Here is a 25,343-nt window from a genome sequence, read left to right as displayed (position 1 = left end):
GGGGGGGGGGCAATCTGAAATGAACAGAAATGCCCATATTTTGGGACAAGGCAGTTTGGTGCAAAACTGCCATAAAGGTGTTCCGCCAACTGGTCTCCTTCTAGAAACAAGCATTTTCAGTGGCCCCCGGGCTTCCCCTTTTGCATAGGCAGTGGGTCTCTTTTGTGCAATGGAAATGGTGGGACCTGCAGGCAGAAATCAGCAGAATGTAAAAGAATCTGCAGAGGCAAAATTGTCTCATATACCCACCCTTCCTCAGCTGAATGCCCTACCAATCCCAACATTTCTCACCGTTGGCCACAGTGGGAGCTGATGTCCTGATGGGAGGCTGATGAAGTCCAGAACAGAAAGGGGACGTCGGATCAGGGAAGGCACCTCTGCATAATTTATCAAGAATAAGCACTACCTGTGCTAGAGGGATTTCGTGAACTTGCATTATGCCATTATTTGCTTAGTTTCTGATTTTCTAAGTTTTCCGGAGACTTCAGTAAATAGGAATAATGTTTAGGTTCTGGTGTGAAAACTACTTCCAGAACAGGCTTGCCAGGCTTGGCTAATATATTTTGTAAACGGAACACCAGAGCTGCCCTTTTAATTGAGGTACTGCAGTTACTTTCCACTCATTATTTGCTATCTGGATGATCACTTCTGGAGCACAAAAAAATGCCGTAAATCAGGGATGGGGAACATGTGGCCATCCAGCCCATTATCCCTCACCTTTGGCTATGCTGGGTGGTGCTGATGGGGGTTGTACTTTACCAACAAGTGGCGGTAGCACCATCCCTGCCCTCCGTAGATGTTGGTCAGAGCAAGCAAAGTAGCATTTTTGCCCTCCCACAGGGAGGACAATTTCTCTGGGATCTGCGCCACAATCTGCTGCATTTCTGTTGTGGAAATGCACCACCACCACCATCATCTCTGACAGAAGTTCCAGGAGGCAAATTGAAGGCTTTTCTCATCCTATATGCTTTCTTGAGAGCAGACCCTCTGTGTGTGTGTGTGTGTGTGTGTGTGTGTGTGTGTGTGTGAGAGAGAGAGAGAGAGAGAGAGAGAGAGAGAGAGAGAGAGAGAGAGAGATATTTCATAAATCAAGTTGTATTCATTTACATGTGTGATGGAGAAGCATACAAGATTATGCTGATAAGGGCCTTGAAATTTCAATTCCCTTTTAAAGGAGGCCAAGTCCTCTGTTTAAACTGGGAATTACAAATTAAAATAAAATCATTGCAGAATCCTCAGGCTGCTTCCTCTCACTCTGCCAAGCAAACGGAGCAAAAGAACCACTGCTTCGATCTGGACGACTCAGCTACAGGGAAAGCCCACTTCCTGCAGGGTAGGTTGGTTGCTTGCAAAGTTCTTCGGCATGACATAGAGACTAGGAACTGCTACAGAAAGGGGGCAATAGGCACAGTGACCAAAATAACCTGTTTCTTTCATGGTGTGGAATTGTTAACCACACTTTGAAAATTCAAAACACAGAAGGGGAGAAATTGAGATGACGTTTTCCTAAAGAGAAGGGCATGTGTCTTTTTATGAAGAAAAAAAAAGGTGGTGGTGGGGGGTAATCCATCTGAGGTGGAGCTGTTTTGAGAGCTATCCTGACTAAAGAGATCCTAGGCTTCCCTTCTGAGCTCTGAGGCTAATGGAGACTTCTCAGTGGGTGTTTTATCTTATATGCACTGTATGCATACAAAAATGTTTCCCTTCTGTCAGAAAAGCAGCTCAGGGTTTCCCCCACCTCACATTTGTTTGCTTTGCATTCTAGATGTTACGGCTGATTAATCATCAAAATATTAAAAAGAAGAAGAGCTTTATAAGCTGTGAAGCACCTTGGCATCCGTCTCCTTGCTGACGGGACTGAAAACAGTCATTCTCTTCTCTCTCTTTTAGAGTTTAATCACTAGATGGCATTGTTACTCTGAAATATAATGTGAATAATAGTGCCGCCAAATGAGATAGTTAAATTAGCAGACAATTATCCCTGTTCCGCTCCTCCTTTTATGTGATGAAACTGGTTACTTATAGCCTGCAGGATAAATTCTATAGGGTGCCTGACTCAGTGAAGGCTCTGTCTTCACAAGCTCTCCCTTCCCAGATTTCACCTCAATCTGTCATACAGATTTGACACTGCATCGTTCCAACAGTACTCAGAAATGACATGTATATAATGTGGAATATTGTGCACATTTACAGCCAGAATTTTTTCCCCCTTAAAACATTGCTTGCTATATTCTGGCGATCATCAGCCTGAAAAAAAAAGGGGGGGGGTTAAAATAAAGAACAAACAGAGGGTTATTTTCTTTCTATATATCACAGGCCATTTGACATACAAACTTTTAAAAAGAAGCTCAATAAATCAATCTGTTTTCCTCTTGTTGGAAATGTGCGTAGCACCTAAACATTCCATCAACAGCCAGGTAACAATTAATGCATCGTATTTTTGTGTCTTGCATTCTTTTAAGGCTCCACTATACAAATCAGGTTGGCATGCCAGTTCTAACCATGTTATTGGGGAAATTTCCATTTACTTTGATAAGACACATTTCCAAATAGAATTTTAGGCCTGGAACATAAAGGGGAGTTCTGCATTTAAATGGCTCTGCTATAGATGGTTTTTTAAAAACACACACACACAGTCAATCTTCTAATTCCTTTTCTGGCCTGAATTAAATATAGCACCCTCAGTTTGTTCTCTTCCTCTAACCATTTTTTTTCCTTCCTCAAAGAAATTAAAACATTTATATTTGTTTTGCAGGAAAGTAAAGATTCCTAATGTAAGAAGTTCAGAATGTGTGACTTGCACACAAGTTTTCCTGCTATTTCTGCATTTGATTGAAGAAGCCGTGTCAGATTTTTTGTTTTGTTTTTTCTCAGATGTGTATACTCCGCAAAACAAGTGTGTGTCTACACATTGCGTACATCGACACACACAGGTGGCAAGGATGCTGTCAATAATTACAAATATCACTGTACAATATTGTGCATTTAGCATGGTTTCAACACCAGTTACTTTGGCACACAAGGAGTAATACAGCTACAGTACACATCTTTTGGCAAGGTCTGCTGCTTTTATTTGTTTCTGCTTCTTTCCCCCCTTTCAAGCTTCTTATTTCCTCTTTCCCCCCTTTCTTTTCTTTTAGTAATTTGGAAGCTTCCTGCTTTGATTTCGTCAGGGCTTCACCGATGAAGCTTTTCCCTGGTTTTCTCAGCATATGTTTTATATTCATGGTGTCAAGTGTCAAAGGGGGGGGGGATACAAAATTAGGTGGGCCCCGAGGAGTGAGAGGGAGGGGCACTGAGTTAATCTCTTTTAAATAAACTTTCCATGCACAAGGTGCTGTAGATACATCTTGTTTCTCACACAAAGGCAAACAAGTTATAAATGTGACTTCAGCTTTGTTCACTGCAGCCTTAAACACAAGCCACATGAGGAAAGGCAAGGCCAGTTTCAGCTCAGCTCATGCTGGACTTGTCACCACCACACAGTTTGTGCATTTGTGTTCTTAGGTTAGGATCTGTGGACATAGTTACCTATGCATAGAGTGTCATTTATCATCAGACCTGTTGAAGTTAAAACATCTACTGACTGCTCTCTTGTTTAATAATCCTTGAAAGTAATATTTACTTCCTTTGGATGCAGAATTTTAGCAGAAATCTAAAATATGATATGTAACCCCCTGGTAAAGGTGCCATACTGTGGGAAAGCTTTGGAGACCCTGGTCAATCGTAAGATTGCATAATTTATTTTTAATATGTCAAACAGAAGGAATAGCTCAGAATTACAGAAAAGCTCAGCAATGCAAAGGAGTGTGTACCATTTAAAAACACCTAAAAAGAGGACTGTAGGCCCTTGAAATCAGTTTGTATATATTATTTTCCATTAGTATAACTCAAGAATGGTCTGGAAGTATAGAAGTCATAATATCGATCGATATCCAAGAATTCATGATGTGAATTCACTACCTTCATGTTTGCATTAAAGAGATGCTTTATTTCATCTTTTTAATTAGTTAACCACTACAAAATCTATTAAAAGGTGCTAAGTTTCATCCTTCTATATTATTACATATGTTATCTTGCTGATTTTTAAAGGATGTTTATTTCTATTTTTAAAGCACACCCAGTGCCGTTTTCAATCCACAATTCAATTTCAAAGTCAATGGCCTGAAATAGATAAAAATTCAAAAAATGAGAAGTTAATATTTTTATATTTTAAATACTGTTTCAGACTAATAAAAGTATATTAAAAGTTAAAAGACACATGCACACACCTAGCTCAACATGAAGAGTGCTTCAGAAAATGCACTTCTAAGCTTATCATTTGATGCTTGTGAGGGCTTTAGCAGAATGCAAGCAAATTCATATTTTAATGCTGTTTGCTGCTCTGAATATTTTTTTTTCAGATGTAGAGAAATTTATAAATTGTATAAGTAAGTTATAAAAAGAAATATTCATGCAGTTTAATTACTGCCCACCTCTTATTCTGTTCTGTTTGTACATACTGTATACAAACATCTTCAAAGCATGTCAGTAAAGCTTCTTGATGCGTTAGGTGTCGATGCTACCTGGAAGAAAGTCCCACTGAATTCAGTGAAACTTACTTCTCAGGAGACATGTACAGGATGGCAAAATTAATCTCAAGTTTTCATGTTGTGATATCATTCTTTGTTCTGTGGGTGTTTCGTTGCCTCGCTCAGCCGATCAGTTAACTAGAGGGTTCCCCGGTTTCAGAATTAAACTTTAGAAAGGCAACAAAATGGATAGAGCAGCCCTTCCCGGCTGAAAAATAAGATGCCAGTTGATGTGACAGTGCTTTTGATTTGTACATGCTTAGGGTTCAGGCTAAGATTCCCTGAAACAGCAGACTTAATTGTGTGAATCGAGGAGGCGTGCGGAGGTAAGACGGGGGGGCAGGTTCTGTACATTATTTATTTATGGGTTTTCACGTCTAAAGTACAAATTAATCACCTCTGATACTGCCAATGTAACCAGCTGCAGTTCGTCTTGGAGACTGATCAGACTTGCTCCATTAAATACTACACACTGCAAATCAAAGTTTTCATCACAAGAGTCAATGGCACAACATATTTTAGTGTCATTTCTGTGAATCTTAGCATAACTCATTATAAACACTGGTTTTGTGCAAACAGCCTCCGTGTGCGTGAGGCGTGCGCGCGCATTTGCGCTGGGCTTGTCATGGCATATATCAGTACAGGGAATCACTGTCGTGACAGATTGACTAATCTGCAGTGAAGGGATGTTACAGCTCTTTCAAAATGTCTCTCTGCATATGCTGCTTATGCCCCGACTGTACACATATTGCACTGAAGTCAGACTCATTCACATCAATGGGCCTCAGCAGCCACAGCCGGCCAGGCAGTCGGCGTGTGCAGCTAACCCTTGTGGGATGCGATGGGTTGCAGCAGGGAGAACCCGCTTGGGTTCCGCGGGGTGAGCACGTTGCACCTGCCGTTATGAACCCCCCGCGGGATTTCCTGGGTTGGTGCTGTCCAGGCAATGCAATCCCACACGGGTCACTCAGAGCAAGTCCTACTTGGATTCAGTGTGGCTTGTTCAGAAGCCCGTCAGAGCCCTGCCTGAGCAGGCCGAAGGCCGACCCAGCCCAGGAGTCTATTCCAAGCAGATGCCCATGAGCAGCTCCCAAGCAGGACAGCAGAGCCGCAGTGCCCTCCTCGAAGACATTCTGCCCTCTATAGCCGTCGTGACCAGTAGTGACCCTCGTCATTGAGTGCAGCTGCAGCCAAACCCTTCCATTGATCTGGTGTGGCTTCTGCACTTTGCAAGTGCCGGTGTCACATCTATGCATGCGAACATGGTGCACAGAGTAGCAACTGCAGCCCTCCTGAATATTTTGGATGGATTTATATTTAGCAGACCTTTTCAGAAAGTAGATGGCTAACGTTAATAAAGCTAATCATTGCTTTTGTTTCCACAGGAGGACTCAGAAAGGAGCCCACAGCAGTTTTCTGTATCACTGAGTCTCTTTCTGTCAATGAAGCTCAAATAAAGATTAAATTCTACAGTTTAATAGATAGTTCCAGGAAAATGCAAGATTCAGCAACAATCTGCTTTGTATTTCTAAACATGTTGATTTCTAATATTTGGGGAAAGATGTTACATTAAGAAGCCGTTCCCAGAGTCCAAAAGTGTTTACATATTGCAGCATAGTTCTTGTTTGCAGTTGGCGTGGAGTGACACTTTTGTCAGCATAATGTCAAGTGGGGTGAGACGGGGTTACCTTGCATCACTAGGCAGAACAGGCAGAGTACATGTAAAATGGCAGGAAGTGCCATTCCAGCAAGACGCGCTTGTCCTGCTGCAGCCCGAGACACTCTCGCTTGTCCCATCCAAGGAGCCATGACCTGGGACTTCCCGAATGATGACTCGGTGCGTGGAAGCACGGCATCCCGTGCAATTTCCATTTCATTCAGGGATGAGCTGCAGGTCGGATGATAGCTGCTCGGGGAAAATGCCTGCTTCTCTGCCGCTGACTGTAGGAGCGTGAGGCACTGAATGTCCTGCTCTGGGAGGCTAAGAGGAAGGGCAGAAAAGAAGCCATCTGAAGATGTTTGCATGTGCTCCTCATCCTCCATTCCTATCATGTGCATGCACAAAAAGGATGCCGGCATCCCGTACGCTTGAGTAGAACTAACTGGCAATTATCCAAATGCAGACATGTAAAGTGTCAAATAGCTTTAATTCATTGCATGCCACACCACTGATGGGTCATGAGTAAAAAGACCAGAAGTATAGTCGGTAGTCATATGAACAAAGGTGTGTGGCTCTCTACTCTAGAACACAAGGGGAGAGCTGTGTCTTGCATAACCTGAGTGAAATGTGACAGCATGACAGCAGATCTCTCTCAGTGAAAAAGGCACACAGAACAAGCCACTGCGGCTTGCTTGCTTGCTTATTTATTTATTTAGGAAGCTTCTATGCCGCCCCATTCACCGAAGCCTCGGGGTGGCTCACAACAATAAATAAATAAAAACAATATAAAAACAATATAATTTGAGATGACCTGGCCAAAGATGTAAAATAAATAAATAATATTAGCAATTAAAATGACCTTTAAATAAAAAGGTCTTTGCCTGGCACCGAAAAACAAATAACGGCGCCAGGCGGACCTCTCTGGGGAGTGCATTCCATAGATTGGGCGCCACCGCAGAGAAAGCCCTCCTCCGAGTACTTACCCTCCGAAAATCCTTCATGGAGTGTTCCCGGAGAAGGGCCTCTCCTGCAGATCTCAAGGGGCGGGCAGGCATATATGGACGTAAGTGCTCCTTCAGGTAACTGGGACCCAAGCCATTAAGGGCTTTATAGGTCATAACCAACACCTTGAATTGGGCCTGGACTTCAATGGGGAGCCAGTGAAGCTGACGGAGAACTGGAGTCATGTGAACATAACACCCAGTCCCCGTCAGCAGCCTGACTTCTAGGAAGAGACAACTGCTGACCTCAGAAAGTTAGTTTCACAAACTGTACGTGAGCCTTGTTGGCTGAATCCCAGGGTGGAGGTACTGAGAAGGAGAAGCTTTAATCCAGTATGTTAGGGGCGGCACATCATTTCTGGGTGGTGGGTAAGCTGAATTCAGGCCCTTTGACTGTTTCTGGGACTGCTTGAGTTGGAGCGAGCCAGCGCCTCCTTCAGGCTTCCTTTGCCATTTGGCTTCAGGAGGACAGGGAACAGGCCTTCAAAGGAGCAGCCGTTGATTCCCTCCTCTAAATAGTGCTGAGGTTGGTGCTGGTGCTGGGGACAGATTGACTGACAGGTCAGCTTTCCAATCATAGGGCACACAGGGCACTCCAGTCCTTGTGCTATGAGGAAGAGTGATATCGCTATTCTTCCAGTGCCACCAGAGTGCACTATGAGAAAAGCTTTCAACAGGTTATATTGTGTGACACTGGTCACCATCTTGGTACTTGCACTCTGTCCATTAACTTGTCTGCATGGATAAAGTTCTCCAAACTGCTGTGATCTTCCTAGAAGCTAAAGAAGAATTCAAATTGTCCAAGCATATGCACACACACACACACAGAGTTCAATGAACTTGGAAGTTCTGAATGTACAGGTTTTTTTCCTGGCACTGGAGCTTCATGGCTAGTATTTCTTGGCTGGGAAATTAATATCAGAGCAAAAAAGAAAAAAAGGACATTGAATGCATTTTCATGCCAACGTCCACTGAAAAAACATTACTTTTCTTTCAAAAAGGATGAAAGGGAATAAATGTAATGGACGCCTCCTGTCTCACGCACGTTCCCATGGCAGCATAGCAGGGTTGAGAGTCATCAGACAGTGAGGGGCGAAAACAGACACCGGGAATGGGAGATGCTGGATCTCGTTCATGGAATCACATCAGAGAGAAAGAAAAAGAAAGCAAGAGGGAAAAATCCCCAAACAAGCTGATGCTGTACATTGTGGGCAACTTTACCAACGCTTGTGAGATCTGCAAAGCTGGGGTTTCGTGTTTTCTAAAGCTACCCTAATTCTCTCTTGTGCTTTGCTGATGAAGATACATCACAGCTATCTTAATGACCTCGCACTATTTTTGTTGTCCTTTTAGTCCCATTCCTCTGACACACGTCCCTCCTCTTACTTACTACCAAGCTATTTATCTCACGGCCTTCTTCATATCAATGTTCACAAAATGTTCATTTACAGTCAATAATTGTATTTTAAAATTTTCCATATTTAATCTTGGCATTAAACTTTCTGCAATATTCCAGTTTCTTTTCCTCAAAAGGTCTACCTAGTAAACAAAAGCTCTGCTGAATTGCTTAAGAGTAGCATATAACATTTGTTGATGAATGTTAGACTAAAGATGCAATCCTGTGTACACTTATTTAGGAGTGCATCTCGCAGAACCCAGTGAAGTAGACAAACATAGGATAGCCCCATCAGCCATCCAATGTGCAGGCATTATCATGGGACAAACTGATATCCCCAACACCATCACTAGAGGTCCTGATGATGCAGGCAGAAGCCGAGACGCCTTGCAATTTTGAAGCAGTAAGTCAAAATATGAAAGCGATGGTGGGGAGGGCTGGGCTCTTGGGGAGGACAGGGGAGGGAAAGCACCTGTTTTACTTGCAGAAGGCCCCTGATTTGAGGAAGGGCTGGGAATATGCCTGTCCCAAATCCTGGAGATCGTTGGCCAGTCAAAGCCATCAAGACTGGGCCAGAAGGGACGGTGGACCCACTCAGCATGCAGCAGCTTCTCACTGTCTCTGCAGTGGTGGTCATTCTGCTTGACCATCTCTTCCACAGGCCTATTTTTGGGATGTTTTCATTGAGCCCAGAAGCAGAATGTTGGCCTCTTTTCTTAAACACATATAAAGCCGTTTACCAATGGCTTTAAGGTGGTTTACAAAAAATAAATGAATGAAGAAACAATGAAAAAAGCATTATTAATCCTTAAGATAGCCAAGTAAATAAATGAGTGGATAAAACAAATGCCTGGGGAATAAAAAGGCTTGGCCTGGTACCAGATGGTCTCTAATGCACTGCCTTCAGGAGGGATTCCATGGCTAGGCAGGTCTAGATTCAGCATACGATGATCCGAATGCTGAGGAAAAGCTCCGAACAGTGTGCATTCCATATTATTACAAGGTTATATATATTATACATACACCATTTATATCAATCCCATTAGTAGAGGAGCCCAGAGGCAAAGAAAGAGGGGGAAATCCCCAGTCAAGCTGATGCTGTATAATGTGGGCTAACTTCTCCAAGGCTGTTTTATTGGATGAGTCTCACTGGTTGAGGCCCCAGGAAGTGGCCAGGGGGCTTGGCTGGGCTTGGTTGATCCCCTGGGCTTTAGACCTTGCCTGCCATGGTATGCTGCCTCCGAGAAGGAGAGGGTATCTGTCTGAGTCCAGGAAGTGGTCAGCTCCTCTTGGAGAGGGGCAACGGTGCCAGCCACTTTGAAGACAGCAGTTGCTAGACCACTCCAGGAAAAATCCTAACATGGAGGCAGAAGCGGTTAATGATTTTTATGGAACGGGCTCCCCAGAGAAATTTGCTGGGCACCAACAATGCTTGCTTTTTGGCTCTAGGTGAAAACATTTTGCTTCGCCAGGTATTTTAATAACTGATTTTAAATTGTGTCTAATATTTTGTTGCATATGGTTGTCCCCTCACTTGATACAACTTTAAATGACCATTGTTAAATCATTGTTGTGGTTTATATGGTTGGTTTTATCATTTTATTGTTTTAATATTTGTAATTCTGATTACTTGTAGTAAGCCTCCTAGAGATTTCTGTTGGAAAAGTTCAGCAGCATACAAATGTAAAGATAAATGAATAAAGTAAGTATAGGTCCATTTCTGCCTAGAGCCTTGTTCTGTCTCTCGGCAGCTATGCCATGAGGTCCCTCAGGGCTCCAATTTGTCTCTCGTGCTATTCCACATTTCTGTGAAATTCTGGAGATACAATGCCAATAAGTAGATGCCAGCCAGAACTATCTCTGCTTTTCATCAAATATAGTAATGCTAGGTGTGTTCTGGACCCATTCCTGGATGTGGCGATGGACTTGATAAGGGCCATGAGACTGTCATTGTTCGTGTGTGCTTCTTCTGGTCAATTAAGTGATGTTCATCAAGGTCTGGACAGGGTTGTGCTCCACCCAAAGGATTAGACTTGCTGTTTGGGGGTGCTCTTAGATCCAATATTATCACTAGAGCCACCGGTGGGCTTGGTAGCACAGAACATGCTTTATCAGCTTAGGCTGATACACCAGCTATGCTCTTATCTGGACAGAGATAACCTAGCTGAAGTTATCCATGTTCTGACAACCTGTTATCTGGATTATGCATTATCTGTGGGGCTGCCTTTGAAAATGGCCTGTGAGCTTCAACTGGTTCAAAATAGGGCAGTGAGACTTTAACAGTGACCGGCCAAGCATACGATGCTAGTATTTTCCCCCCATCTCCACTGGCTTGCCATCCATTACTGAACTCAGTTCAAAGTGATGGCGTTAACATTCGGTGACTTGAGCCAGGTTACATGGAGAACCATCTGTTGTCCTACATACCTGTCTGGATCCTGAGAGCTTGTCAAAGGAAGTGAGGGAAACGGCCGTGAAAGAAAAGGGCCTTTTCTGCTGTGGCACCATTTGCAGAATGAGAGGTCTGTCTGGTGTTTACATGGTGCTCTTTTCAGTACCAGGTGAAGACTTCTTTATTTTGCAGGCATTTAAGTTTTCAGTTGCTGTTTTATATCTTATACCATATTTTGACTCCTTGCACAACTGCGGGATTCTGTTTGGTTTATTTTTATTAATATTACTACAGTAATGTTAAACTTTAACACTTTTATATTGTATTTTATCATCTTGTACTTTATAGTCTCAGTTGTTGTGAACTGCCTGGGGAGCATTTCCATTTGATAGGTAAAGAAATGTAATAAATACATAAATAAAATTAACAAATATATTCAAATCAAAGAGAAAAATCTTCAAACATAAGCCCTTCCCGATGCTCAGTTTTTATATATATATATATTTTTTCTTTTTCTGGCTTTGGTTCTGGCAAAGTCATGAAGATGCGAGCATAATTCAAAGGCCTGACAAATTAAGGGCAAAACTAAGCATCTCTTTAATTGCACATAGTTGAACTGCAGGTGATTGTCTTTCCTACTGTCCAGCAAGCATGCAAAACCCTGCTTAAGCTCAGCAATGTGGCACTGATCCACGGGAGAGGAGAGTTTAAGCTTTCTTCACCCCACCCATTTCGGTTGCCAAACCCCATTTGAGAGGAGAAAGGGGGAAAAGAAAAAGAAGGACACACCACTGATTCTAAGAGTAACAAAAGCAGGACTAAAGAGTTGATGACATGGACCTCCCTTCTCCCTAGCTCACCACAGCAACTCTCTGAGGAAGATACGACTAGCAAAGAGTGACGGCCAGGAGCCTCTCAGTGCTAATGGCCACAATGCATTCTTAGAAACAGAGTGAGTCAGAAGGGACCTCCCAGGCCATCTAGCCTGACCCCCTCCCCCCAGTTCCAACCGTCTCTGCTTGTGACATGCCCACCATGTGCACGTCTGGCCTATCCTTGAACACTCTCACTGATGGGGCTTCAAGCACCTCCCATGGAAGCCCATACCATACCCTAGGGGTCCTAACAATTAAGAAGTACTTCCTGGCATCCACCTTGAATCTTAGCTCCTTGAGCTTGGCTCCGTTGGAGCATGTCCTGCCTTCCTCTGCAGGCGAGAGCAGGTCTCTACCCACCTCCGTGTGACACCCCCTCGCATCTCTAACACCCCCCACACCCTTGCTTGAGGGCGGCTTGGGGCCACCTTCAGGAGCATGTGGAGGGACTGTGTAACTCTACCTTGTTTCCTGGCCTCTCGCCTGCTCCCCACCCACCAGAACCCCTCCCCCTCTGCATCTCCTCCAAGGCCAGGTGGCTTCTGTGCTGGCTGCAACGAGGCGAGTTTGATGGGGCAGGAGTGCAGATTCCCAGCTCCCAGCCTGGAGCGCTGCCTCTGATCTTGGCTCAGGAAATGGGAAGTGACCCATTCCCTCCTTCTCCAGACACAGTCGAGGAGCCCTAAAATCACTCCCTAAGACGATAGCCCTGTTAGCCTACTGGTTAGTTCAGCCGGAAGCCAGGGTGTCCCTCCCTTCTTGTAGCTGACTTCACCTCTGGTGGAGGTGGCAGCTGGAGAAGGGCATTGACTGATGACTAGCATGACAAACAACTCCACAGGCTCATTTAAGATTTCCAAGGAACACTTGTGCATTTCACGTCAGTTCATGCTTCCCGTTCCGATTCATTATGCCTAGAGTGACAGTGGCAACCCTGTGACAGGCAGGTCAAGCTGGAGCATTGCAGCCTGCAAACCCAGCGTCCGATGCCAGCCAGAAAGTAACCTAAGAATTAGACGCCTGTTACAGGCAGGAGACCTGTGCCCGCTGCGAGGAATGGCAGGGGCACTTCTTTCTTTATTAGCTATCTGTTCGCTATTGGTGCTGAGCTAAACTTTTCACTCAGGTTATTTGCACGCATCTGTTGGGGGCAAAAAGAAACCAAGTTTAAAACTGAGGAAATGGGTGCAATTTTAGGAGATATGTTTATGTGTGCAGGGAGGTGGCCAAGGTGTGTGCATGAGTGTGCTTTCTTGTACAACATGAGGCCCATCCTCCCACACTTTGCAGCCTGTCCCCCTGCTCAAGCTTCTGGGAACTTTGCCAATGGGGTCTTTGTGGGACCGCAGCCTTCTGGGTGCCTGGAAGGGAAGCGAGGAGGCAGGAGGCATGCCAGCCGCTGCATCCATCTACAGACAAAGGCCAGAGCACCCAGCTTAGGTCTCCTTCTGCAGGGTGGGCAGTGCTGCAGTTACGAATTGTTATAAGATCTGGGTAAGCCAGGAGGTAAGCACTCCATGTAAAATGAAAGATTAAGGAAAGCCAGGGCAGTGTAGTGGTTAAGAGTGCTGAGAGGGGACTTGGGAAAGCCAGGTTCTAGTCCCCGCTCAGCCATGGAGCTCACTGGGCTAGTCGTCATGTCTCAGTCCAGTCTGTCTCACAAGGCTGCTCTTGTGAGGATAAGACAGAGAAGAGGAGCAGAAGCATGTATGCTGCCTTGAGTTCCTTAAAGGAAAAATTTGGGATATAAATATAATAATAAATGAAACAAATCAAGCCTTTGATCATTGACAAATGTGGGTGTGAACTCAACCCACTCCGGAGAAACACTCCATACATTTTGACTTCGGTCCAACCCTAGAAACCTTGGATAACTCCAAGGAACACCAACCTGTTTGGTTTATTTTTATTAATATTATTGCAGTAATGTCAATTTTCCTTTTCTTAAGCTGCCCATTTCCCCACACAAACTGCATTCTATTAATTTTAAAAAGGAATGGTGGTCAAGATGTAAGCAAGAGATGTTTGACTGTCATCACAAATTTTTGCACACAATAATAGAGTCTTGGTTTATGAAATAAGCAAACATCAGATTATTTACTGTAAGCAAAATATATTACCTCGATTTGGCATAACATTTCAGGTATTTTTTTCTTCTTCAATGTTGCTACTTCTGTTAGTTTTGGGCTTCTGCCAAGATTTATGAACTTGCTAACGTATCTTTTATGTATTGGCTGTCTAAACTCAAGGCAAGACACCTGAGGTTACTTTTATATAGCCCCTTCATTGTCCATCATCTGGGTTCGAGTCAGTGGGAAACCAAAACAAATTGCACTCAAAATTACAGCTTTACCTGTGGGAAGGAAACTTTTGAATGTTAATTTGTTGTGAATGTGCTGCAACATAATGACTTAATCTGCTTTTATCTTCTATTTAAACAAAAAGGTACACAGCAAGCTTGCACTGAAAATGGCATTTCTCTCCAACATTATTAAAGGGTTTACGTAACTTAAAAGTTCCCTCTACAAAAGAACCGGGGACCACTGCATGGAAAAGGCACTTGGTGTAATGCTGGGTGCCCGTGTCCTATGTGTAGATTAAACCAGATGAGACTGTATGCACAGGGACACAGCAAACTGCCACGTCGCGGACTAGAGGGTGCGCCTATACAGCCCAGCGTAGAGCAATCACTGCAGCAGAGCAGAACCCTCAACCCGGTGGCCCAAGTCCATGAGTGCATGCAGCTTGGAATGGACAGCAAGGTGATGGGTATGAAGGGTTAAGCCATCGATGACCTGACTTATTCATTGGACTGGAATATTTGTGTTTGCTTTGACTTCAAGGCACGCCGAGTGGTGCATCTGTTTGTGAGACTGATTCAGAGAGAGTGGCTCGGGGGAAAGGAAATGGACATGCTCTTTTTAATAGCCAGGGTCCTGGGGATAAGTCTGATTGTTCGCAAGGCAATCGACAGCCAGTTCAGGTGTCTCATTGCAAATCTAAAATATATCATATGCCTTGCTTCCAAACAAGAGGAAACTGGCTGCAGTTCCATACTGTTGAAATCAATGGGACAGGTCAATGGGATATTTCAGATATCCAGTGGGCACTAGGTCTTAGTCTGAAGGCCAGTCGCACAACACAGCTAAGTGTCTCTGCTTTGTGTTAGTAGTTGGATAGAAGGCCAGCTACGAAGCTTATGAATACTGCCAATAGTCCCAGCAGAGGGCTATCTAGTCTTTGAGTTGATGAAATCAGGCAAACAGCAGGCCCCATCTGCAGCTGCTGAATCACTGAGTTGGAGGCTCCATCGCCATCATCTCCATCATCTCCATCACTCTGTATGGAAAAATGGCTGGCAACCCCCACAGAAACCCATACTATATCTGACCCCAGTCACAATGGAGACTAAGTTATGTCCCACTGATTTCTGTTGACTAACTCTGTTTGGATCATAACTAATTTTATTTTGATTTTTTTAAGCAGAATGAATTTATAATAATCATTTGTACATAATAAAATATGAATATTGTCAGAAATCAGAATGAATCCATACTATGCTGCAAAGTGCCATCATAGATTCTGCAATGAATTTAGGCATGTACAGAGAGAACCAGCATGTTTCAGGTGCCAGAGCAGAAAAGACAAGAGTTAGGGCACCTGGGAGCATCTCCTTCAATGGAAGCGGCCATGGGCTGTCCTGGCTCACACCTACCTTTCACCTCCTTCCCCACTCTCACTCAAACTGTTTGAAGTGGGGTTCTTGAACGTTTTTCGAATTCCATGTTGGAGAAGCTCTTAAGGATTACATTCTGGTGGCAGGGGGAGCCAATGCCAAAGGGGTCAGCTAAATACCAAAACACCAGCCTATTTCAGCTTAAGGCTCTTCCAGGAACGTAGCTCACCCTTTTGGAATTGGGCAAGGGTGAGCTACATAAAAGTTGGGAAACCATCAGATGATTGGTGGATGGGGAAAACAGGGCATTGCCAGTGTAAAGGGTCTAGCACTATGACTGGGACCCCACGAGGGTTGGGTTTGGTCCCCAGGGCTGATAATCTGCACATCTGCTTCCAAATTCTTGTTTTACCAATCCAAAGGATACTCCTCCCTGCTTTTTCTTGGTACTCCTGAAACAGGAGGGGGACCTCCTGCTTCACTCTGCTTGCACGGAACAGCTAGTTCCAGTTGGGGTAGCCCTCCATGCCTCAATCAGAAGCCATCTCCATAGGGCAAACTTCATTTTTAATTGAGAGATATTTCAACCTGAGCTATAGGAGGGTGCAGAAAATAAGCCACTCGATGAGTCCAGCATCTTTTGAGGGTTTGAATATCTCTTTGGATCCCAGTCAGTGTTAGGATTGCTATTGCACTTACATAGAGTCCATGGACAAATTAGGGAGGGAATGACCATTGTTTCCTCTTTTGCTTTATTGTGTCAGATACAGGTGTGGAAAATAAGCACACAGAAATAATACTAGTGTGATATTAGAACTGTGCAAAAAAGCCACACATCTCATTGAAGCTCTTTTAATGTGGAAGAAATGTATATAGAGACAGTAGTTAAAGCATTTCTATCATTCTCAGACATTGTCAGAAGGTGAGATATGCCGCAGAGAAAATTCACAATAACGTTGACACCTTGCATCACGACTTGAGATGCTGCTGGGTACTGGACAGCCGGATAAATGCTTAATGAATGTCTCCACTCTAAAAGATCACCAAGATGAGATCTATATGATTTATCAAGATAGACAACAAACTTGCTTCTCCCTTGGAATTCAAATGAGGTAGGCAGACATTAACCCCCAAATGATCTTCTGCCATTTATACAAAACCAGTTCGCAATTTTGTGAGAAGGAATGAAAGATTTGCCCATGCTGAAGAAAAAATTCCAATCATAGCATTTAATAGCAAGAGAAAGATTGATTGAAAAGGAGGGTAGAGTATCTCTTCAAACCCCAAGTGAGATCCCAAAGTTGAAATAAGACCGCATTATACATGATGCCACAAATCTGATCAGAAATCACCTGGATGCTTCAAAGCAGCCACAGGAGTAAGAGGGCAAATTGGATCGAGCACCGCATCACACATTTTCTCGGTGCTGTTTCTTGATCTAAATCATATCCCTCAACGCCCTTTGGCTCTTAGCCAAAGTGAGGGGAACAGCCTTGCACCCACCACAAGGCATGGGCCCTGCTTGACACTCTGGTTTGCTATTCATGAGCAGAAAGTTCACTTGCTGGAAAGTCTTTGCGGAGCTGCATGGGATTCTGCAAGTTGTCGAAAACTACCCATAGCAGACTTCTGCAGCATCACACAAACGGAACTGCCAAAACCTGGATGCAATTTTTTTTTGGGGGGGGGGGAGCGGATTTCCACTGCTCTCCCTTTGGCCCATCTCTATAAGTTCCCTGACTGCATATATGCATATATCAAAGAGCCCTGATGGGTCTTTTCCAAGGTTTGCTTCAAACACTCAGAAAACACATTTCCAAAGCACAACACAGCACCGAAGGCTCATTCATCTCCTTTGGGGGAAGTCATGGAGGGAAGCAGAAGCTTCTGCATTGCACACCCCCACCGACATGTGGCTGTCTTTTCCTGCTGGGAAGGGGAGCTGACAATAGTCCAAGAAGCCCCAGCAGGAAGCATGACCCAGACATAATGTACACAGATGCCTCTACCTGCCAGGAGTCCTGGGCCAGAAGGCCACACTGTTGTCTCTTCTGTCTCCTCCTTTCTCCTTGCTTCGTTTCCTTTGAGGAAGGAGAAGGAGAAAGGGAAGAAGGGTGCTCAGAGGGTTGTCTGCCGAAACAAAGCAGGGCGCTGCTCATTTACTCATAGTCTACCTTTCTGCCAAGTGGTGGCCACAAGCCAGAAGTTCAGAGAAGGCTCAGTTCACTCCCAAGTATTCAAGCAGAGGTGTTTCACTGTGCAAGCACCCTTGCTCTGGATTCTCAAGATGCCAGGACTTGCTTTGTTGGGAGAGCATTGGCAGGCTGGCGTCGGAATCCATTCAGACCCCCACTGCGGACAGACGTGCCACTGTGGCCACCAGGAGCAGAGCCTTTTCTGCTGTGGCACCCTGGTGGGTAATGAGTTCCCGAAAGAGGTGCACCTGGCATCTACTTGGTATTCTTTTTGGAGCTAGCATTTCAACAGCTTTAACTGTTCAACTTTATTTTTCAACATTGCACTTTATTCCATACTGCTTCTGTGTTGATTCAGTTTCCATTGTTACTGTAATTCTGTTGTTTAAACTAGTTTTCTCTGGGTGTGTGTCTTTTTTTCAGCTTTTGTTAACTGCTCAGAGAGCTGGAGCTAGTGGGTGGTCTAAAATGAAATAAATAAATAAGCAGAGCAGCAGAACACAGCACCTCAAAGGAGTTTAGTTAAAAAATAAGATATAAGCAGAGGAAGAGGCTGATGCATTCCCTCTTCTTTTATGCAATCAGCCTCTTGAATTTGATAGCCAAGATGCCAAACTATGATCAACACTTCAAACTTCTAGCAGAGAGTTAAAAGCAAGCCGTAGTAAAGTCAATGGGAAGACTCTCACCAACACCCACAAGGAGCCAAATCAGCACCTTATTTTGGTTTGCTACTGGATTTGTCATGTTAAATAACAAAACATAAATGAATGTCAGTGAAAAGCTGACTGTACCATATCGTCCAAGACTACAGCTGCAAATGACTATGGAAATATTTACACAGAAACAAATATTTCAGAAGAACATTTCTTTGGCATTAGTATAAAATGCTATTTCATTTGCATGAATTTTTATCTTGGTTTTATTTTGGTTTAGCTTGGAATTTTAAATTTTGAATACTAGTCCTCTGTGCAATTCCTAAAGAAGAAATGCATTAAAATGGTGTTGAGATGCTTAAAATATGTGTCCTGTTTTCTTTGTTTTGTAAGGGTCGACAAGCACCAAGAGAACCCCAGCTGAAGATTTCAGCCATAATGCCTGTCAAGGTAAACAATTAAGCCAAGAGGTGAGATAAGCCCTTACACAAATTTAATAGGGCAAGGAGGTCAGGAGAGCCTTTTTTCAATCTTCATAACTTAACTTGCCAAGTAAACAAGCCTAATAAATAAGAACTGTTGTGAAAGCAGAGGACCGGCAGGGACTAGGGGGCTTCCCAGTGCCCCATATGCACTGGCTTGTGTGCTGGGGAGCAGTCGTGGACGTGAGCTTGGGGCCATGAGCCCCTGGCTTGATGGGAACAAGCACATGTACCTGTGGCCAAGCTGGCTGTTCCGACCATTAGATGGTCTGACCATTTGCTCATTAGATGGTTTGCTGAGAGGCACTTTAGACCAGATGGTGACTTACCTGTGGAGTCTGTGGATGTCATGTTTCATCAAGAGAGTATGGGGTAGAAGTTGCTCCCGTCTTCAGTGTTTGTTTGTTTACTGATTACATTTCTATACCACCTTTCTGGTAATATAAATATTGCAATTTACCAAAAGTAAGGTGGTGGCAAGTGCATGGGAAGCAGCAAATACACTTTTGTGGTCCTAAAAGCAACATATAGGATGCTAGCTCGGAAACAGAGAATCTGGGTCCTGTGAAGTAGCTTTTCCAGAAATGCGACCTGTTCCATGTATAGCGCCAACTAAACAGGAAGAACTGAGTGGCCTCACGGGGCCAGTTGGCAAGATTGCTGCAGTCTAGTCAAGCCTATTTAAGCCCTGCTATGTTGCAACGTAGGGCAGTCGTGATTTTGGATATCCAAAACAAGGTGGATGGGCACTGTGGCTTATTGAGTCCAAAAAGGGTTACTTATGTGAGTGTTAAAAAACTTGTGCATACCTTTAAAGGAATCCATGGATGCCCTTAACGGGTTTGTCCAATACCATAAGCCCTAATGTCCACTGGCTGAAATATTTAACAGGGGGCCGAGTATGTTAAACCCAATGTGGCTTAAGTAAATAAGCCACAGTAGGCTGTGGTAACTATGAGAACCCATCCAACACGTAGATGGGGCCATGGGTCAGGACGCAGTGTCCGGAGACTATTTTGAGACTATTTTCCATTCTTTGGAAACAGAATGGAACAAGTGTACTGGCACACAAATCGAAAAAGTTGGAAAGCAGTTTTTACAATGATTCCAGGGAAAGATGCAGCAGCTGGGGAGAATCTGGTTCTGGGAGAATCTTCTCTAGTAGATGAGGGTACAATTCTTCCTGATTATCCAAAAGGAGAAAGTATAGAATAAGGCAATGGACCTACAGGAGGACATGATAACCACCCAAAGGTCCACTGGGGGAAATGCACATGCCAGAAATACACTCTTCTAAGCCAAAATGGGGGAGCTGGATTGCATAGTCTTAAAGAGACCGTGATAAAGTGAGCATAACAGAAACCTGAAAGATTGGCAGAATCCAGTGGGATGTGATCATCCCTGGATAAACTGTATCAGAAGAGCAAATCCTGTAGGAAGAGAACGCTGGTGGCATCATTACCCTGTATGTCAAAAGGGGCATTGAGTCAAACTAGCAATCTCAAAAGAGATAGTTGGTTGAGGTGGGGGCGAAAGCACATGCCCAGTAATAAATTTCTTTATTAACCCTAAAATACCACCCATAGCAATTCTGTGGATAGTGCTCTCATTTCCACCCCAACCAAAATACTCACTGTATCTTGAGAAGAACAGTAACATCAAGGAAGTGATACCTGCAGTCACTGATGGCTATAATTACACTTACAAAGTCTAAGTAAATGAATGTTTGGTCATGACAAGGGATAACATTAAATAGCTGGGCATGGTACTGACCTGAGGAGAGGCAAACCTGGACTTACCCTGAACATGAACCCGGGACTTAGTGTGAGTCATAAATCTTTTTGAACTGACTGGGAATAGAGACCACAGTGCCATCACATTTAATTTCAAATCTTGGCAATTTCTGAGAAAGTCCAGTGCAGTCATATTTGTCTTTGAAAGTGGGAACTTTTAAAAAATGAAGGAATTTGCAGAAGGAAAAAGGTTGAAAGGAAAAGTCAGCAGGTCAAAGATTTCCAGATCATGGAGGTTATTCAAAATCACAATAAGAGAAGTTGAGCTTGAGTGTATACCACAGATCAAGCAAGAAACCACCAAGTTGAAGAGAACAACAATGTGGCCAGCAAACATGATCAGGAAAGCTATTAGAGGCAAAAAGGTAGCCTTCAAAAAACTAGAGAGCAGAATAAAAAGAAACACAAACCTACCAAAATAGATATATGTTGGTATTCTTTTCTATTGCTGTACATTTGAATACATTAATTGCAAATGGAGAAGCAAGCAAACCTTGGATATAAACAAAGTTTTTTACTTGCATAATTTGAGAAACAATTGCAGAAAATATAGTTCTAGTTCTCCTTCTTCTTACAAGTGACTAAGACAAATTGGTAAGGCTTCACTTTGAGAAAACCCATTCAAAACTTTTGTCCAAAAGATGCACGTTATTATGCTGCCACAACCCTAAATTCTTCCGTCTCTGAAGATTTGAATGCTGCAAGTTGTTCCTTTACATTCTAAAGATGTCATTATTTCAAAGCATGGATGTCACTCTCTCAGGATGGGATTGAGATCCAACGCAGCTAAGAATGTTCTACTTCACCGTGAAACGTTATTTTGGAGGCTCTGACTGCTTCCTCATTTAAAAGGTAAGCGTTCCTTGGGCCAGCCTCGTGTCAGTCGTGGCTTTCTTATAGCCTCTAAGCCGCCGTTTGCTCCATTAGAAGCTGTTAGCCTCTTCAAAGCCATATCAAAACAGTGTTTGTTCTGGCCTTTGATTCTCCTCACACAGAAAATTCAAAGACTACAGATCTATTTGAGAAGAGGGGGAAGGGACTGTATTTCATGCATTATATGAGCACTTGTCTTTGAATGTCTTCTCCCCCTTGAAGCCTGACAGAAGTAACTATTTTCTAATAAAATAGATGCTTATGCAAATTGTTTTTATCCAACTTCTCCAGACTTTTTCCTTTTATTTCATAACAACATTGAAATGTAATAGTAATTTACCAGCCAGACATGCTCCCCTTAGAGAGGTGGACGGTGCTTGTTTATTTTTAAAATGCATTCATTGACAGTGCCTGACAGATTTCAAATTCTCTGGATAAATGGAGAGGCTTGTTTAGGTCTGGGGATCCTTCTTTGATGAACCCAGTGATGACTGATGCGTACAAAGTTCTCAGCACAGAATGCAGTGGTGTGTTTTGCAACTGCCATTGAATGAATGGATTTTAGCTTTTAGAAATATCCATAAGAGAGCTAGTGTGGTGCAGTGGTGAGAATACCAGACCGGGACTCAGGAGAGTTGGGTTCTAGTCCTTGCTCAGCCATGGAGCCGACGGGGTGATTTTGGGCCAGTCACAGATGCTCAGCTCAGCCCACCTCATAGGAGGAGAGGAGGAGAACCTTGAAAGCCACCTTAAGTTCCTCTCAAGATGAAGAAAGGTGGAGTATAAATGTAAGAGGATGAAGAGGATGACAACGATAATGATGACAGGGCAGCTTTCCTCATGCTTGTCCATTGCTCCTAGAAATTGTCCTGCAAGACATATGGATGGCATCAAACTGGGGAAGGCTGGGCTGGAATGTATGCTTCAGTTGATGGAGTAATGTGTTGGATTCTGTTAAAGAACTACAAAATAAACCATATTTGGGGGAGATTTTGCTCTGGTTATTTCCACTGCTCCAGAAAATCAGAGCACTGTTATGAGCGGAAGGGCCTTCTTGCTTGTGGCACTCCATTTATGGAAGCAGCTCTTCAGGGAGGTGCACCTGGTGCCGACACTGTATACCTTTCAGTGCCAGGTCAACCCCTTTTTATTTTCCCATTGTTTTGATGGTTGAACAGATGGTCCGATTTTATATTGGTTTTTATTCAGATTGTGATTGAATGACTGCAGTGGATCAGTATTCTGTATTGTATATTACTGTTTTATTTTCCTGTTAATTGTGGGTTTTATCTTTGAAATTATTATGATTATTACAGATGTCATTGTTACTGTTATTACTATGTTTTATCTGTAAACTGTTATAAGAATGTTTGCTATGGAACAATCTATTAAAAATAAGTTAATAAATAATGCATAAGTAACAGAGCTTTTGTAAAATTGAACAAAGTGTAGTCAATTTATTCTTTTTTAGGAATAATTTCCATAGAAATGTTCCTACACCAAAAGGAAACCATGATTACAATTTTTTACTATTTAAAAGTGGGGAGAAAGAGAACAATTTATTTTCAATTCTTAATATTTTATCTATTGTATTTAATTATTTTTATACTTGGTTGTAAACTGCCCAGAGAGTTTTGGCTATGGGTAGTATGGAAATTAAATTACAATAATATAATCATATAAACTGCTCAGCTTTGTACTTCATGACAGCCCATAGCCCACTTTGTTTAAACTCTTTTGATCTTGCAAACCTAGCAAGGTTAAGAAGACAAACTGGAGAGGAGAAACAGGTAAATAAAGATAGGAAAAGAAATAAATAAATGCAATAATAAATACAATGTATGTAATTTGTCTCAAAGTTGGGAACAAAGTATTTGGGCAAGGAGAGAAAAAGCATCTAAGTACATCGCAGAGGGTCATCACTAGGACCTTCTCATGAATGGATTGATTTGTCAGGGTTGGGTTGCATCGCTTTTGTACTTGGCAAAGCATCACCAAGATGCTCGGCCCTGTACGTAAATCCTCGTTCCTCCCAGTTAAGTTGGACACTATCAAGCACTTCTGAGTATCCGTCACTGCTGCTCCTTACACTCCCATTCCAGCCCATCCCATCTCTGTTTCTCAGTAGTCATTTGTCTCTGTGTTCCGGCATCCTCTATCCATGTCCTCCCACTTCTGGTGCCTTGTAGCACATATTCCAATTGAATCAGGACCTTCCTGCATCTTGGAAATCTTGAACAAAAGATGCACATGAAGAAAAAAAAAAACCAAGATGAATCCTTCTCTATCAGCTGCTAAGTACAAACTGGTACCCAGTCCAAGGGAGTTGCTAAGGACAGTGGTTCCCAAAGCTGCAAGAAAACATTGCAGTCCCACTATGCTGCAAAGAATTAGATTTAGGAGACCTTGAAGGGATCGTCTTGCATTATTATTGTCTTTTCATAATCTGCCGGTGTTCTTTTGTTTTCTTTTAAACAATCTACATTTATGACATGGCCAACGGGAAATTATTAGATAGTTTCAAAGTCAATATATTCTGTACACCTAATTACCACCTCTTGACTCAATGAAAGACCTGTAATGTGCAATTATACGCTGATGACGGTCTCTTCTAAATAGTACCTAGTGGGAGTATTGTTGAAATATGGAATTTCATTTTCTGAAAGCAGTAAATCAGCAAGGCCTGCTATTTGGTTATATTTGTCCAACTTCCCATATCACAGCAGGCTTAATTTAATTAATTCTAACCTATCTGTATCATTTGTAGAGGTAGCACTAATTGCAATGACACCACAGCAATTTATGGCTGATTATCCTGTGGCCCAAAAATGCCCTTACACATTTCCCCTAATTTTTCAATGAACATTTCAGGGCTGTAGCTTAATTTCATTAACCTGGAAGATCAGGATTTGGGGGGTTGGGTCAGAATCCTCTTGATACAACAGCCACTTTGTTTAAGCATTTTCTTAAGTCAGCCTTGGCCAGGCATGGCACCCTCTGGAAGTTTGGGACTTCGGCTGCCATGGGACCTGGCTAGCAAGGCCAATGGGCAGGCCTCCTGGGATTCTTGTTTGTCTGGAGGGCATCTCTTTCAGCAAGATTTTGTAAGTGCTTCTAAGCAGAAATCACATCTTCCTTCTATTCTTCCTTCAAGGGATGGTTGAACTTGCAGTCCTGCACTGGGCAGTGAGATCTGCCCTCTGGCTCAACTTCACAGTTTTCTGATTCTTTTGTATCTTGAGCTGGTACTGTGTGCTTAAGACTTACTCACAATTTCTCTCCTGCCACACACACACAGAGAAAAAAACCACCTTTTATAACATTTCTGCACCTCTAAAGCAGTCTTCCGAACTTTCCTTTTCCTGGTTTGCCTCCCCCGATTTAAACAGCATGTCTCCACTGCACATTTTGATGCGTGCATGGCACATTTCTTTAAACTATGCCCTCAGGTATTGTGCCGGTCTATCTGGTCGTCATGTTTGGAGGGTGCATATGTGATTGTTTATTGCTTTCAGTCTTCGTTAGAACACACTTTTCACTGGCTATTGTTTTCTACTTCCTAACACCTTCAGCAATTTTATTAAGGGTTTATTTACAGGAGTATTGACAAATGCATAACGGCGTGAACTGAAGTGGATCCAAAGTTTATTTCTTTCTATTTTATTTGACCTTGTTAAAGTGAGGAAACAATTATTCTCCCTAAAATACCTATATGTGAGCGCTTTTCCCTTTGCATTTATATGTTAATAACTCAGAATTATATGGTCCTTATT

This window comes from Varanus komodoensis, unplaced genomic scaffold (assembly GCF_004798865.1).
Source record: "Varanus komodoensis strain SLA01 unplaced genomic scaffold, ASM479886v1 scaffold9, whole genome shotgun sequence".
Lineage (NCBI taxonomy): Eukaryota > Metazoa > Chordata > Lepidosauria > Squamata > Varanidae > Varanus > Varanus komodoensis.
This window is presented reverse-complemented; position numbering follows the sequence as displayed.